Source organism: Triticum urartu, chromosome 6A (assembly GCF_056163025.1).
Source record: "Triticum urartu cultivar PI428250 chromosome 6A, HENAU_Tu73, whole genome shotgun sequence".
Taxonomy (NCBI): domain Eukaryota; kingdom Viridiplantae; phylum Streptophyta; class Magnoliopsida; order Poales; family Poaceae; genus Triticum; species Triticum urartu.
The window spans coordinates 592442014-592458845 of NC_141878.1; the positions used below are offsets into that span (position 1 = coordinate 592442014).

The 16832-nt window shown below is 44.6% G+C and overlaps 2 pseudogenes; one reads left to right on the plus strand and one right to left on the minus strand.

The window, feature by feature from the left end:
- The first annotated feature begins 5982 nt into the window (after window positions 1-5982).
- LOC147966854 (receptor-like protein EIX2) lies at window positions 5983-8824 on the plus strand (annotated as a pseudogene).
- A 4247-nt stretch (window positions 8825-13071) lies between these two features.
- LOC147966855 (uncharacterized) lies at window positions 13072-14484 on the minus strand (annotated as a pseudogene).
- Between the last annotated feature and the right edge of the window lie 2348 nt (window positions 14485-16832).

Sequence of the window (16832 nt, forward strand, 5' to 3'; positions counted from 1 at the left end):
GCTTCGTATGAATGATGCATGACAAAGTTATTGTATTTACATGCCTGAGTACAGTATATCCTATACACAATATTGTATAGTTCAATGTTAAGTGAGTAAATATACATTTGACACCAACATGTTTGGAAATCCCAAGTCAATCTATTATTTTATAACTAAAATTGGTGATTACATGAAGGCATATATAATAAATTCAAGTCATTTATCGAACATTTTCTGAACGGGATGTGGCTGCACCGAGATGGCCTAAGCAGGGGAGCATGACGACAATGCTAACACTCTCTCATTTGATTTCAGATTACTGTGCTCACTCCTATCTCTCGCTTGCTTGCAGGCTTTCAAAATTGAAGTTGGGTCGCCGAATTGAGGCCAAGGCCCATGTTGTTCTGCATTTTTACAGATGGTCTTCTGCGATCAAATTGGCGTCTCAATGTAAGGACTGAAGTGATATAGTTATCTTGTTTCAGTTGTTTGCTTTTGCTTATTGATAGAGATAATTATTCCCTATTCAGTAGAGATGCTGTCCAATGAGAGAGTGTCCATGGCGATTTTATCCCGTCCACCCAGCAGTATGAAACGAGCACACACATATGTGTTCTATTCCATCCACCTAAGTTTATGAATCGATCTTTCTTCAAGATATTTATGGAATTTCACCGGTTTCTATGATTTAGTGTTGTGTTGTCAATGTCATCAGGCTCTGGATGATTAGCATTCCACCAACTATATTCCATATATATATGTATTCTTTAGTTCAACAAGGATGCTGATATGATGATTGAGGAAATGAAGCTTAGAGTTGTCTACACATTGCCCAGTGGAAGCTCAGACAACAACGGAGTTACATCTTTGGCATACAGGAGCTTCAGGAACTTCAGGCAGGGCACTATGATTTCTCGGTGAGATTGGCTAGCTTTATGTTCTATTTAGGAAACATATGTTTTGCTAATAAATTTGTAGTGCAAAGGCTAACTGTATCTGCACAAGAGCCGAACCTGAAGAAGTTGAGGGCCCATGCAGCGATTTCAGAACCTAGGGAAAACTAGACTGACTGGTCTTCAAGAAATAAAGGGCAACAGTAAAAAATTATCCATTTATATTGAATTAGGAACAATCTTCTAGCACACACATCTGGTTTGACATTTTGACATTTATATGGATAGAAACATGAGCAGACGCCTACGACCAGACGCCATCGCTTCACACGGTCGCCTTTAGGCCATAAGATTCACCGGCGGGGTACTTGGAGCAGGGAGCCACGGATATAAACTGACACACCTTATATGCATTATGCGGAACAATCTGTACTACTTGTTTTAGGAGTATGGTTCAAAAATTTGGTACCAACAATGATTAGGTTCCAACGATTCAGTAACCCTTATTTATATGCAGGATAAATTCAGTAGGAAAAGTAACCAATAGAATCTGGGTACAATAAAATGGAAACAAATTACTTCTAGCCCGAACATTAAATTCCAGCATAATTCTTTTGTGTCATTATGTGTGTCTGGGTGTAACATATGCAACTTTGAAGGTGACGCTGGCGAGGCATTACTATATCTTTCTAAGCTTCCACTCTGTGTTATTTTGTTTGTTCTGGAGATTCATAAATATTTCTATTTTCCGCTTTAGTATTCACTGAAAGGCTGGACTACGTTTACCTTTTGTTCTTTAAAATGGTAGTGTTTGTAATTCGTTTCCCGACATTTTGTGCATCTTTTCGATTCTGGTGGATTGAAATCATGTAAGCTAGCTTTGTAACATTTGGCTGCACGTATAAACTGATCTTAACACATCCGTTTGGACTTTTGATTTTATTTTGTCCTCGTAATTTGCAGATTCACATTTTCCCACCTTTTTGTTTGTTAGTAAAATACTTTAGAACTTATATACTAGCAATAGAATATTAGGACAAACTTTGGGTGGCACTAGGTGCAGCAAAAAATGGTGCCATGGCAGCGGAATTGGACTGACGCTACAGTTCCCACTTTTAAAGGTTCGGTTGACCTTTTCCATGTCATTTATCTTGTGATTGTAGCCCATTTCTTTTGTAAGTGATCAACATTAATACTTGGTTTTGTTACTCAAGGATGTTGGACACTGGTTAAGTATTACAGGCGGATTATGTTGGCTTAGTTTGCTACAATTTATGCCCGTTAAGAGAATAGTGGATACAACTATAATATCTATGTAGTGCATTTTTTAGTAATGTAGAAGCTTCTAAATTATTGACTGTGAGTATCTCACACAAACTTATCTACTTTTTTTATGCTTTTGTGATTCTGTCGTGCCCTATCTTTAGAAGTCACTCTGATTCAGTTAATTCAATGCCCAGCAATATCATCAATTCAACAAGCAGCAATATCATCAATTCAACAAGCAGTTACTCGAAATTCCATCGCCCCAAATGGCATAGGATACCTAGGGCGTCCAACTTCTGGCATAAGTTTTTGTGCATTCAAAAATTTAGGAACCTGAACCACAAGGGCAAATGGAAGGCACCTTTGATCGGTAATCCAGGTAACCTCAGCTTCCCCACTACTATACATCCAGACTTCTGCCCGTTTATCTCTTCTGCTCAACTATAATATAGTGAAGCATCAAAGCTCATACGATTTTTCCCTTGTTTGTGCAGAGTACATGGATGATTCTTACACCTATGCTTTTGATAGGCTGATGCACATTGGCGTTGAGCCAAGGTAGGTTAGTGCTTCACAAGGACTAGCTCTAAGCATGACTTGTGCAGATATGGGAAAGAAGCCTAGGTAGGCCTCCTTTCTGAAGAAAAAATATATATGGGAAAGAAGACTAGATGAAAAATCTTGGGGAAGACTTTGGTGAAGAAGAACAAGGTGAATTTTATCTGTTCAACAAAATCAAGTTTGTTCCTGCACTTTGATGTTATGAATCACCGTGTAGTAAGCAGGAGTGCCTCTCAATCAATATTTTATATGTTTGCTAGAAATTGAAGAAACAAATATCTATCTGGCAGTCTATAATGGGTTTTGAGGCTGGTTCATAGCTACACATATAGTGGAGAGCTTCCTAAAAATTGGAGGGGACTTGTTGTAGCCTTATAATGTATTATATCGGGTATTACATTTCTCATTCCATTTGCCAACATTTTGAATGAGTTTAAATGTTAGCACTCTTAGAAAATTGACAATGTTTATTCAAAAGATTATACTGCAGTTCTACGTGAGTTTCTCATCATAATTCTTTAAATTTCAAATAAGATACAAGTGCAACAAAATATATACATGACAAGCTACTGAGCTCTCACATTTGAATGCTAATGTTCCTTTGTAGACATGGGTTTATTACCATGGTGCTAACATTAGGTTCAACCTTCTAAAATTTTTTTTGCTTTTCTTTGTTATTTCAATTTTTGGTGGATTTCTTGCCTTACATGCACCTTGTACCATGTGCAACAGTGTCTTCTTGCGGTCTATTTTCTATTATATAAAAAGTAGTATTTTTCCATTTAGCTTCTTCATGGTCAACAGGATTCACTAATAGCATGGGCTGGAATTCGTATTGGCTTTGTACAGAGGAATAGCAGTTTCATATTTCTCATACTTGCTTTCCATGTTATTCTGTTGCTGGCTCATAGTTTCACCAATTTACAGTAGCAGGCTTCCAGCTATCTTATGGTTCTATATTTTGTGCATTATTTATCTCTCATGCATAAGAAATTACGCTATACAGAAAGTTGACTTTCAAGAAACAATTATTCCACAACACTTTATGTGGATTCTAAAATGAACATTGAATGTCAAGAAACATTTATTCCAGAAAAGTTGCAGTTTGCTTAGGAAACATACAATTCTTGTTGTAAGTAATAGTACTACTGTAACAACTTTTTCGTATTTTTAATTTATATTGGGTGTTTTCATGGTAAGAGACACTTTTGTATTGTGCATCTTGCTATTTGTTTTCCATCTTGTTGAAGTTGGTAAAATATTTAGACCACCTACCCGAGTTTCTGAATGAATGTTGAAGTTTTGTTTGTTGATCTGATAATATGCTAGCCTAGCATCGAACATATTAAAAAATACCACTGAAATTAATGTATTGTGTAATCATGTACATATGTTTGCCTATTCTCTTGTTAGGTGGCATCAACTAAAGCAAGGCTTGGTTTATAAAATGGATGCAAAGCAATTAACATGTTGAATTTTACATGGGAGGAGGGGGTGCACTATATCCTCCATATGACTTTATTCACCAGTTGCTATGTATATTCCTATTTCCTTTGGCAAGAAATGTATATTCACAGAACTCCTTAATTTGAAAACCATCATGTTGTTATATCTTGACACTTGTGCTTGTGATATAATTCTTGTGTATTCTGAAGTTAAAACACACACAGTATAAATGCCGATGTTTACAAACACGTACACACACTCATCCTTATGAACGCATGCATGCACACTCTACCCATATGAGCACCTCCAAGATACTGAGAGAATATTAACGTGAGGTGTTTATTGAATTCATGCTCCAGCCAAATCATCCAAAAATCTGAACTGATGAAGCGAGATGGACAATATATTTTAACACCCCCTCACGTTTAGCTTATTTAGTGCTTAGATGTGTGATCGATGTAGACCGTAGGATCTTTTATTTTAATACTGCGTTGGCGGGGTCTTGAACTCAAAAGACCTCTTGGCTTGGATACCATATTGATTCATGCTTCAGCCAACTTTCAAAAGTTTGAACTAATGAAGAGAGATGGGCAATATATTTCAACTAAATGTAATGCACTATCATCCTTGATAGAAAGGATATGAACAATGAAAGAGAAGAGATATGACTATGTGATTGCAAGGTCGGAGGTGAGGTCCAAGGTTTGTCAGAAAATAGGAGGCAGCTAGGGAGAATGAACATTTTTTTACTTTTTTTGCGGGAGAATGAACATGATGTCACGTCTTGTTGCGATGGTGAATAAGGAGGAAATGGAAAGGAACGAGATATGAAATGTTACCTTATGTCTTCCCACAATATTGGTATATATCTAAAAGTATATATTACCTATATATGTAGAAAAGTTGAGGGACAACATCTTCGTGGAGCAGATAAAAGATGGCCACAACTTATGCTCTTGGACTCATCTATATTTCTCTTGTGCCCGTAGCAACGCACGGGCATTCTACTAGTAAGCAAAAAAGAAACAATTTTTAGGGGTAAAAAATAAACCGGGCAGGTGACCACGTGATGCCGGCCTGGCCCATCAGGCCATCTAAAATCCTGGCCCGGTTTGTGGATGACACGCACGCCGCCGTGGTCTGGCCGCCTCTCTCTTCCCCCACTCCCCACCTCTCCGCCACCGTCAAACTCGCCGCCTCGCCGCCGCGAACTGGGAAAGTTGGGGCGCGCAAGACAGGCGGTGTCGATCTGCAGGCAGGCGGTGTCGCGGTCGCGGGTGGTTGGGCGGATGGGGATGGGCGTGCACCTCCACGACGACCCCGACCGAAGACGCCTCCGTTGACTCCTGCTTCCACGCCGACAAGGTCCCCTCCTATCGTCTCCTTGCAGTTTCTGCTTCATACTACGTATTACAGTATGATTGACTGGTTCAAGAGAGAAATTACGGAGCAGTTTTTTGCATGCCTGCGTTCACCATTTTTCCAAGAAAATGAAGGTGCGAGTGCTCAAGAACTGGAAATTTTCTGAATTTTCTTTTAATTTTTTCGACATGACATAGGCTGGTGTCTGATTGCTTTTGCCCGAGTGTCCAAACTAGTCCACTCATTATTATCTCCAAAGGAGAATTGAGAAGTCTCTGGTCCAAGCTAATGACCGAATCTTGGGTAGAAATTCCAACCTCAGCCTGTCATTGTTGACTGTCTCAATCAACAAAATCTAGCTGCAACTTGACTACAGGAAAAGTTTGCCCTGATGACCAGACCATACTCGTATATATTGCAGCACAAGAGAGAAGCTGCTCTGTCTCATTTCCATCTGCCATTTCCGACCAACATGATTAAGCTTGCGCTCCTTATCCGAGGAACTGCGCTGCTCCTTTGCCTGTTGATCTTCCAAGCAGCATCCACTTCCCATGGTCAAGCGAGTGCATCAGGAGCCTGCATCGGCAGCGAGCGAGATGCGCTTCTGTCCTTCAAGGCAAGCCTCCTGGACCCTGCTGGTCGTCTGTCATCATGGCAGGGCGACGACTGTTGTCGATGGAAGGGAGTCCGTTGCAGCAACAGAACTGGCCATATCATCAAGGTCAGCCTCGGCAGCATCGACGCGCACGGCCACGTGAGCGGATGGTTGAGCTTGTCGGCAGGGGAGATGAGCTCTTCTTTGGCTACTTTACAACACCTGAGGTATCTTGACCTGAGCTGGAATTACTTCAACGGCACAAGCATCCCTGTGTTCTTGACTTCTCTCAAGAACCTAAGGTATCTCAACCTCTCGAATGTTGGATTCACTGGAAGAATACCTTCCCAACTTGGCAATCTCTCAAAGTTGCAATATCTAGATGTCAGTTGGAATTTTCTTGATTCAAATAGTTACTCAGTGAACCTTGCATGGTTGCCACGTCTCTCTTCTTTGCGCCATCTTGACATGAGCTGGGTGGATCTTAGTTCTGCCAAGGATTGGCTTCAGACGGTGAACATGCTTCCTTCTCTTAAAGTGCTTCGCCTGAGCTCCTGTGGACTCAATCTTCCCGTATCTGCTAGCATGTCACATTCCAACCTCACACATGTCGACATACTTGATTTGTCTCATAACAATTTTGATAGTAATTCCCTCAAGCACGCATGGTTTTGGAACCTCACAAGCCTTAAGGAGCTTTACCTCCAATGGTCCGGTTTGGAAGGTGCCATTCCTAGTAATTTGGCAAACATGACATCCCTTCAAGTCATAGACTTTAGTGGGAACAATCTTGTCGGTCTGATACCAAACAAATTAGATAATCTGTGCAATTTGACTAGAATGAGGTTCAGCTGTATCAACTCTAGTTCGAGCATAGCGGAGTTCATGGAGCGATTGCCAAAGTGCACATGGAATACATTGCAAGAATTGTCAGTGCAGGGTGCAAATATGACCGGGAATTTACCCATTTGGATTGGGAACATGACCAGTCTTGCTGTTCTTCAAGTATCTCAAAACATGTTAACTGGCCTTCTACCTGTAGGAGTTGGAGCACTCGGTAATTTAAAAATGCTGGACCTCAGCTATAATAAATTCAGCAGTGTGCTCACGGAGGAGCATTTCGCGGGTCTACTGAATTTAGAGTATCTGGACTTGTCGTACAACTCTTTGAGATTAGTTATCAAACAAAAATGGGTTCCTCCATTTAGATTGAAGGTCGCACGTTTCGCTTCATGCCAACTGGGCCTAAGTTTTCCAGAGTGGCTTAGATGGCAATCTGACATTGATGTTCTTGTTCTCAGTAATGCAAATCTGGATGATGTTATTCCTGATTGGTTTTGGGTGACATTTTCCCGAGCTTCATTCTTGCGAGCATCAGGAAACAAATTGCATGGCTCATTACCGGGAGATCTACAACACATGTCAGCTGACCACATATATCTTGGGTCCAATAAGTTTACCGGACAAGTTCCACGGTTACCTATAAATATATCAAAACTAAACCTATCTTCAAACTCTTTCTCTGGGTCATTGCCATCAGAGCTGAATGCTCCACTACTCGGAGAGTTGTTGCTTGCAAATAATCAACTTACAGGCACCATCCCGTCATCTATATGCCAGTTGACTAGACTATAGGTTGGACCTATCAGGAAACCATCTTACTGGAGATATTATGCAGTGCTGGAAGGAATCTGATGCAAACTCTACAAATCAATTTGGTTTTGACATGCTAGGCTTATCCGTGAATAACAACAGTCTCACTGGTGAATTCCCTAAATTTCTTCAAAGGTCGTCAAGGTTAATGTTCCTTGATCTTTCTTACAATAGGTTATTTGGAGGATTGCCAGAATGGTTGCCAGAAAAAATGCCACATCTGAAAATACTAAGACTGAGATCAAATATGTTCAGCGGTCATATTCCTAAGAATCTCACTTCCCTTGACAGTCTTCATTATTTGGACATAGCATACAACAACATATCAGGAAGCATACCATGGTCTTTGTCAAATCTGAAGGCAATGATGACAGTGGTGTCGGAGGACACAGAGGATTACATTTTTGAAGAGAGCATCCCAGTAAACACGAAGGACCAAAAGCGTGACTATACCTTTGCAATCTACAAGCTACTGGTGATTCTTGATTTGTCAAGTAATAGTTTGACAGGACATGTTCCGGAGGAGATAACTCTACTCATTGGGCTTACGAATCTGAACGTGTCAAATAATCAACTCACAGGGACAATCCCAAACCACATTGGTGATTTAAGGCAGTTGGACTCACTCGATCTATCCTTCAATGAGTTTTCTGGTGCAATACCATCAAGCTTGTCAGCTTTAACTTATCTGAGCTACATGAACTTGTCATACAACAATCTGTCTGGTGCAATACCATCCGGACAACAGCTACAAGCTCTTGATAACCAGATGTATATCTACATCGGTAACCCTGGTCTTTGTGGAGATCCTGTTGGCAGGAACTGCTCAACACATGATGAAGAGCAAAGTGGTCTCGAAGATATAGATCAGATGCCATCTGTTTATCTTGCCATGAGCATTGGATTTGTGGTGGGTCTGTGGACAGTTTTCTGCACCATGTTGATGAAGAGAACATGGAGGGCTGCCTTCTTCCAGTATGTTGATATGATGTACGACATGGTTTATGTGCAAGTGGCTGTAAGGTGGGCTCACATGATGGAGAAAACTCAAGACGGTGCACCATGAAGTGCCCAACTCCGCGGCAAGCAAATTGCGTGTATCTAAGTATTTGCACCATTTCCCTATTTGTAGCTCTAAATGAGCCTTGGCTGGACGCTTGTACTGTATTGTAGCACTTTAACAGATGAAGGGTATGTATATGTTTTGCTAGATTGTTTAAGCTCAAGAAAAGTAATACACATCCCTATAACTGCACTCTGTCTTTTCCATGTTGTTCGGTATGCTTTGTATCATCTATTCCCACAGAGTGATGATCTCATTTGCATAGCAAAAAAGAAAAGAAAAGAAAAGAAAAGAAGATAGCTCTATTCACCATCAGTGCTGATCAATATGTGATGATCTCATGTTGTTGCTCAATATGTGAACAAACTTGTTTGTAAGATGTGCCATGAGGCAAGACGTACAAAGCTCTGTGCACCATAGGTGATTGTAGACTTATTCATGTTAATCTGAAGTGTAATTTGAGCTGATATTCATTTACTTTGGTCAGCAGACAGTATGACTCGATCATGCCCACCGAGTCTGTGTTTGCAAGTGAAGTGGAGAAGCTCAAGGCTGACCAGCAGCCCTTTGAGTGTGATCACGCCTGCATCGTTTCGTTACAGAATGCCCAAAAACCAAAAGTGAAATTAAGAAAAGTTTTTTTTATGTGTACTGTTTGCTTCATGTCAGAAAAAATGGAGATTTTGGTGCCCAGGAACTGAAGCCAGTACAGGATAACTAGTACGAGTAGTATAAATTCGCTGGTGCTCACGATGGACATGTGGAACAAGGGAGAAAAGTTGTTTGCTGGGTCATATGACGGCAGATTTATTCTGTACCATCCCAGAGTCAACACTAACGTCTACAATATGAAGAACAACATTTAAACTTGTTTCCAGGGGAAAGGTTCATCTATTTACTATCAGAACCAGTATTTTCCCTGGGAAAATCGGATGAACTGCTGCAGCAGACTTTTTGGTCTTCAGCCTGCAAAAGAAAACGAACTGGAAAATGTGAGGGCAGCTTTGTATGGTACTAAAAAATTGCTGAAAGGAGGCACTCCCTATTTCACAAGCAAACAAGCAAAAGCAGTTATATGATAGAGGGGTCTCTGTTTCAGCAAAGAACACCCCAGGATCAGCAGAGCGCTCGAGGTTCGGTCAGTCAGGTGGCATTGACATGGCACATGGACAGAAATCAAGAACCACCAGGTGCCCGAGGATGGATCGAACACCAACACCTCGAATCAGCTCCTCCGGAATCAATCCCAAAGCAGCCCAGCAGAGATATGCTCTGCTTCAAGAATGCTAGATGCTCTGCTTTCACTCGTCCCAAACGAGCATCAAGACTTTGCCAGTGTATACAGCAACTCACTGGTCCCCAGATGCCATAAAAATTTGGACAAGGTGAATTGATGCTATTGTGCGAACCAGACTTGCCCGCATCAAAAACATTGTAAGTGTTGTTCTACCAAACTGTATTATCTGAATGCAGCCTACTAATTAAGGTTTCTTCACACTACACACAATGTACATGAGTTTGTTATTTTTCATACATTGGCCCAGAATTTCAAAAAAAAAGACGCGCTACCCAGGTGCTGAATCTATCTATTAAACAGGGAACTGCAGAAGCACACACACGCGCTTCTATGGGAAAGCAAAGCTATGTGGAGCGGTCCATAGATGAGGTCTTGCTCTGCACATTGAGGATACTTAAACTCTTCCAGTAATATTGGAGGGGAAAATATATAATTACCATTCGGGTCTTGTCCTGCCAGAAAATTTATATTAGGGGCGGAAATCCAGAAGAGTTTCGGATAATATTGGGGGCGAAGCACAAGTTCAGTGTACAGTTGGGTAGCTCTATCTGTGATTGGAGTTAAGATTGATGATAATTTAGCACGCCTCTTGATAGACATAATTTTTTCTCATTTACTCTGATATACTCTCCTTCAGTTCTGAAACAGTCTTAAGGCAAATCGTGTGATGATCCATTCATTGCATAGATCTTAAGCCAAGAACAGAGGCCATTCACCTAACCAAATCTCAAGACTCAGCTTCGCTGTCAAAGCCGATAATGCACATCATAGGTGACTAGTTATTTGAAGCTCTGCTTCTTCTCGTCTGCTTTGTCAGCTCTGCAACCCGGCAGGGCTCGGCTTTTGGAATTTGGACTACTTCATCGCTGAATTCTTGGGTGACAAAAACCCATTGCCTGCGAACTTGGGAGAATCTGTGTTGAACTCTTCGGAAGTGTTTTGTGTCGTGAGAAACTGAAGTTGGAGCCCTATTCTGTAAGTTGGGAGAATCTATGTTGATCTCTTCGTAAGTGTTTGTGTTAATTGCCATGAGGACATTAGTTATTTTTGTTCCTGATAGTAAGTTCGTCTTGCTCAGCAGTTCGTACATCTATCCTGTTTGTTGCCCATCTAAAGAAACTGCGATAACTTTGCGGTTTAGTTACTGGTCTGAATTTCTGTTGTTGTGATTACTTTCTGTCTGCATCCAAAAATTGAAAACTGAAGGAATGCTCAATCGTTTCTATCAACTTCTTATTGATCCATGTGTATTTACACCAAGATGCAAATTTGAAAGTTGAAATTTAGGTCAGGCTGGTGAAGAGGTAAAAACAAAGCTTTTCACGCTCAACTAAAAAGTAAACTAAGATAAACATGTCAGACCATCTGTCCATCTCTCTTCTGCTTCTGCTACACCAGACCACGTCAATTAGACCTATTGTCTCAAGCTCCTGCTACTGGTATGTTGTATCTTGGTGTGAATCTGAACCTGAAATTGTTGTTTCTTGATTTTTGCTTTCCGCATTGCCGTCAGGTGGTGATTTACTTCCTCAAATTGCATGCCCATCAGGATACATTCCACCTGCATATAAGTAAGTAAAAGTATCTGCTCAATTTTCGCAGATGGATTCCACTTTTACAGCGCGTCCCATTTCAAGGAGACGGGGCGATGCAGAATATATCTGTACCATTTAAGCGAGGCCTGGAGCTCCTACTCCATTTCCACTTGATTAGCTCCTCTACCCACACTGAAGAATAACTTGGTCCTTCATGGCCTTGACATGCAGCAGCTGACCGTCACAGCTCTGCGTCCGCCTGATAAATTTAAGGCAACTCAAGCGTACCATCAATCCCTCATCCAAGCGTTGCCAACTCATCGAATTCGTTTATGAGGTGAAGTTCAGTCAAGTCCTTTGGCTAGTCATGTAATATGTCCACTGTTTTCACATATGTTTCTCTTCCCGATTTGTTTGTTGTGCTTGGCTCTATCGTCATTGACTCGTCAGCCGTCATCATCGTTAAGACAACTCTAGGCTAAACCACGGATTCTTGGTCGAACTCTATGTACGTGCATACTGAATGTGTTCTATGTTCCTTCCATGGTTATTATTTTCAACCAGCAGCAAGGAGAAAACTGCTATCACTAATGAAACACAAACTCAGAATATGCATACTGCCCCTCCAAAATCTGAATTACTGATGACCAATGTGCTTACTGATTTGATCGATTGTCCAAGTCATTGTAAATTTCATCCATAACTTCACTAGAAGAAAAATAGGGTGTAATTGTGCTGCTTCTCTCTATTTTGTAAGAAGGGTAACTTGAGACTAATGACTGGGGTAGTGTAATCTTTACGGATGACAATGTGACCAAGACAAGGGATGTCTAGGAAAGGCGCCTGTTATGGCTTGCCAATTAGCAACCACATTACGGTTCGCTAAAGAAGATGCAAGTTAAGTTAATCCTAACACTCTCCACACTGTCTGTACTTTTCTCTGCTTTGATTGTCCAAGTCGTTATAAGCTTTTTTTGTCATAACTCCAGTATTAGAATAGTCAGCATGACAAGACCTAGACGTGGAGTAGCTTTTCTTGTACACCATACAACGGGAGTGGTCGGTAACTGGCCAGTGGCTAGCATGACAAATCCCGATGATTTTTTTTGAAACTACATTTTGATTTGTTTTGTAGATTGCCGAGCACTGAGAGCCACGATCTCACCGAATCATTTATTGCCAAAGAGAAGGTTGGGAAGGTCCCAACCCCGAGAATTACACACGGCCAAAAAACAAAACAAAACAAGAACGACAGGTTTGCTCTTGACGACAGGTTTGCTCTTGACGATCAGGTAGTACATAATGTTTATCTTTTGTCTGAGAGATCCAGTGTTCCTCCAAAGGAGTTCCCACCGGTTGCCTCCAATATCGATAAAGGCTTTTGCCCTGCTTATTTCCAACACAAAGACACTGTTTCATCATGGTACCCTGCCTTCCAGATTATTATCAAACAGATACAGATTGGTGAGGCGTTGCAAGCCACCCAGCTCTTATGGGATGAAGCCTGACAAATTGTTTGCCTGAAGGTCTAGGTGTTGTAACAGCCCAAGATTACCAAAAGAACTTGGAACTTGACCAACGAAATTGTTGAACGACAAGTCTAACCCCACTAGACCTGAAATATTGCCTAGTGATGCTGGGAGGTGACCTTCAAAATTGTTATCCTCCAATCTGAGTTGTCGAAGATTCAGGAGGGTATCACCAAAGTTAGATGGCAGTGTTTTCCTAAGCATATTGGAACTTAAGTATAAAAGTTGGAGAGAAGACTGATTGTATTTGTATAGGGTTTCTGGGATTCCACCTGATAGCCTATTTTCTTCAAGCAATAAATAATAAAGATTTGGGAGTTTTCCCAACTCATCAGGAATGGTTCCGGTGAGCTTATTATCACCAAGCAAGATGGATTCAAGCTGATTGGTGTTTTTTAGGCTTGGTGGGATTTCTCCAGTGAGATTATTTCCTCCAAGATCTAAGAACACTAGATTGGATAGGCGACCTATACCAAGGGGAATTTCACCCATTAGTAAGTTGGCAGATAGGTCTAGGATCCATAGCTTGGAGCAGTTTGTGAGAGTATTTGGAATGGTCCCTTGTAGTGAGTTGTTTCCCAAGTCAAGGTATTCCAGTCTGTGGAGACGGCTGAGAGGAGGTATCTCGCCGGTGAAGCCATTCATGGACAGTTCCAGCCTCCTAAGGAATGTTAGGTTCCCGAGGGACGGTGAAATCGTGCCCGACAACGATAGGTTCATAAGGTTCAGCTCGATGACTCGGTCCGGGTGCTTGGGGCCGCTGCAGAAGACGTCGTTCCATCTGCAAAGGGGGACACCGACGTGCCATGATCTCAAGGCTTGCCTTGAGTCGTTGGTGATGCCCCGCTTGAAATCTAGCAGCGAGATCATGTCCGTGCTGTTGTCATGGACTGTCATAGTTGAGAAGGAGCAGCGGACACTGCCGAATCCACAAGAAACGAGCAGCAACGACAGTAGCCTAAGGATGGTGGTGAGCCTCGCCGGCTGAATGGTAGACGTAAGGCCTCCCTTACCTGCAAGTGTGAAGAATTACTAAAACATTAGAACTCATGCATGCATGTAAAGAAAGAGTTTGCTGGTAGCCATAGCATAGAGGTTTGATTTTGTGAAATGCTTGGTAGCAAACAGAAAACCGACGAGAAGAAGAAAGATGGAGTGCATGTAAAGAAAGAGTTTGCTGGTAGCCATAGCATAGAGGTTTGATTTTGTGAAGTGCTTGGTAGCAAACAGAAAACCGACGAGAAGAAGAAAGATGGAACCTTTGGTTGGCCGGATGGGGCGAAGCGGCAGCCTTTCTTGCATGGCTTTGCTGCCGGCCGGATTGTGAGGTGTGTATGCCACTGCCAGGTATGAGTTGGAACGCTGGACTGGATGCTCATCTGGTTGAGGCCCCGGTCGGGGTTTAAGACCAACTCTTCCGGACTTGATTAGCCTTATTATGTGAAGCCTGGCCATCACCGGAGCGTAGACCTCAAGTCGTCTGTCAACCTCAAGACCTCAAGTCCACCACCGGTCAAGTACTTGGCGACGCGACCCAGCCAGTCTCCGCGGGGCCCTCCAAGGCGGGGGACCAACGAAGGAGGGGCCCCATCAGGTAAACGGACAGTGTTGGAAATTCATGCTCAGGCTAGATCACATCAAATCACGATAAACACACACGTACAAAAAATTGATAGCTGAGCAGTACCCTTAATTTACCTCTTTATTGATTTTCTGTTTTCTCCTACGGTGTTACTTGATAGTTGATACAATCTCACGGCCAGGGCTGACATATATACACGCCCAGACGCCTAAGCTTTCCTAGCCGGACACAACGCCAACTCCTTAGAGCATATCCAGCCGCGCCCCCAACAAGCCCCCCAGGCCATTTTTTCGGCGCCGGCGCCGAAAAAACGGCCCAGCCGCGCCCCCAGGACTCAGTTTTTCGCCGGATTGGGCCGAAACTGGCACCGGCAGACCCAGGGCGAACCCGGCGCGTTGGGGGGCGCCTGGGACACCGGACGAAGCGAAAAGGCGCGTGGGTCCTGCTTGTCGGCGAGAGCCTTCCTTTTCCTGCCGTTTCCCCCACCACTTCCCTCCATTCCCCCCCCCCCTTTCTCCCGCCATTCTACACGACTTCTACTCCTCTCGTCGCCGCCATGGCGTCGAAGAAGTACGCAGCCCCCAGGCCCGCCGTTGCCGTGGATGCCAATGCCCCGCCGCCGAAGCAGAGGAAGCCGAGGGCACCACCGTCAAAGCCGCCTGGGATGTCGAACGCCGAGTGGAAGGCCGAGATCGTTCACCGGGCGGCCGCCACCACCGACCGGCGGAACAGGTCCAACAAGCAGAAAGAGCGTGCAACGTCGGCGGCGGCAGAACGGCGGCAGAGCTCCCTGATGATGCCTCCTCCCGGACATCAGTGCATCGTGTCGCCGGCGAGCTTCACGCCTTCGCCGCAGCCGTGGGGGTGCACGCCGTCCCCTTCCTATGCCGACGACGATGCCCACGGAGGGTTCAACCCCAACGTCACCTTCCCCTGTTGGAACCGTGGCCTTCTCCCTCGCTAGCCCTAGCTCGCTCTCCCTCGCTGCTGCGCTCGAACGACACGAGGAGGACGAAGACAGAAGGAAGAAGATGGACACGGGAAGGTTTTTTTCAGCGCACGAACGCTTTCCTTGAGCTCGAACTCAACACACTCACTCCCCCCCGGCCTTTACAATGAACACCACACGGGTTATTATACCCTGGAGCACGCCGGGCACGACCCGCACGCGTCCACTCCCCCAGCCCACGTTCTGGCCCGCTCTGGCCGCGTCCACCCCGCGCATGCACGCGCTCGGTGCGCGCCGAGCCCTCAACAGAACGGCCTGGTGACCTGGTCCAGCTCACCAACGGTCTCCTCCTCCTACGGTGCAACGCGCACACATCACGCTCGCACCCTAGACCTACTCACGCACGCACACACGCACGCTCTTGCTACGGGCCCGACACACCCGACACGGCCAGCGCGCGCCCGCACACGCGCTCGCTGCGCCCGCTCGTCGCCGCGGCTTACTACAGCCAACACTCTCCCCCTAAGCCGTGTCCTAGAGGAGACCGACGTCCTCGACGCTGCCGTCCGCCCGCAGCGCGTGCTCCGCCGCCCCCGTCGACGTCGTTGTCGTTGTAGCCGCCATCGCCCTAACGTCGCTGCCACGCCTGCCACCGTGCCCTTCGCGTGCACTCCCCACGTCCCCGCGCTCCTGGCCCGTGCTCCCGCCGTGCACGTAAGCGATCTGCGCAACCAGGTCCAGCACCTCGACGCGGTCCACTCCCGCGGTCCCGACGCGCCCGACGTGTCCAGTGCGCACTCATAACACGCACCGGTCGCACCCGGCTCGCCGCTGCGACTTATTCGCCACGCTCCGCACGCCTCCAGCTCGTGCCATGATCGTGCTCCGACGCGATCAACACGGCCGATCCGGCGTGTCCAGGAGCTCGGTCTTCTCTCCGCCGAGCCACGCCGCGCCACCACAGCCTCTGCGCAACCACACAGGTCCGCCGCGGCCGCCGCGCTCCGTGCACGCACGGCATCACCGTGCTCCGCCGCCGCACGGGACGAGCGCCATCGTCGGCGAGCTCCTCCGAACCCGATGCTCTGATACCAATTGTTGGAACCGTGGCCTTCTCCC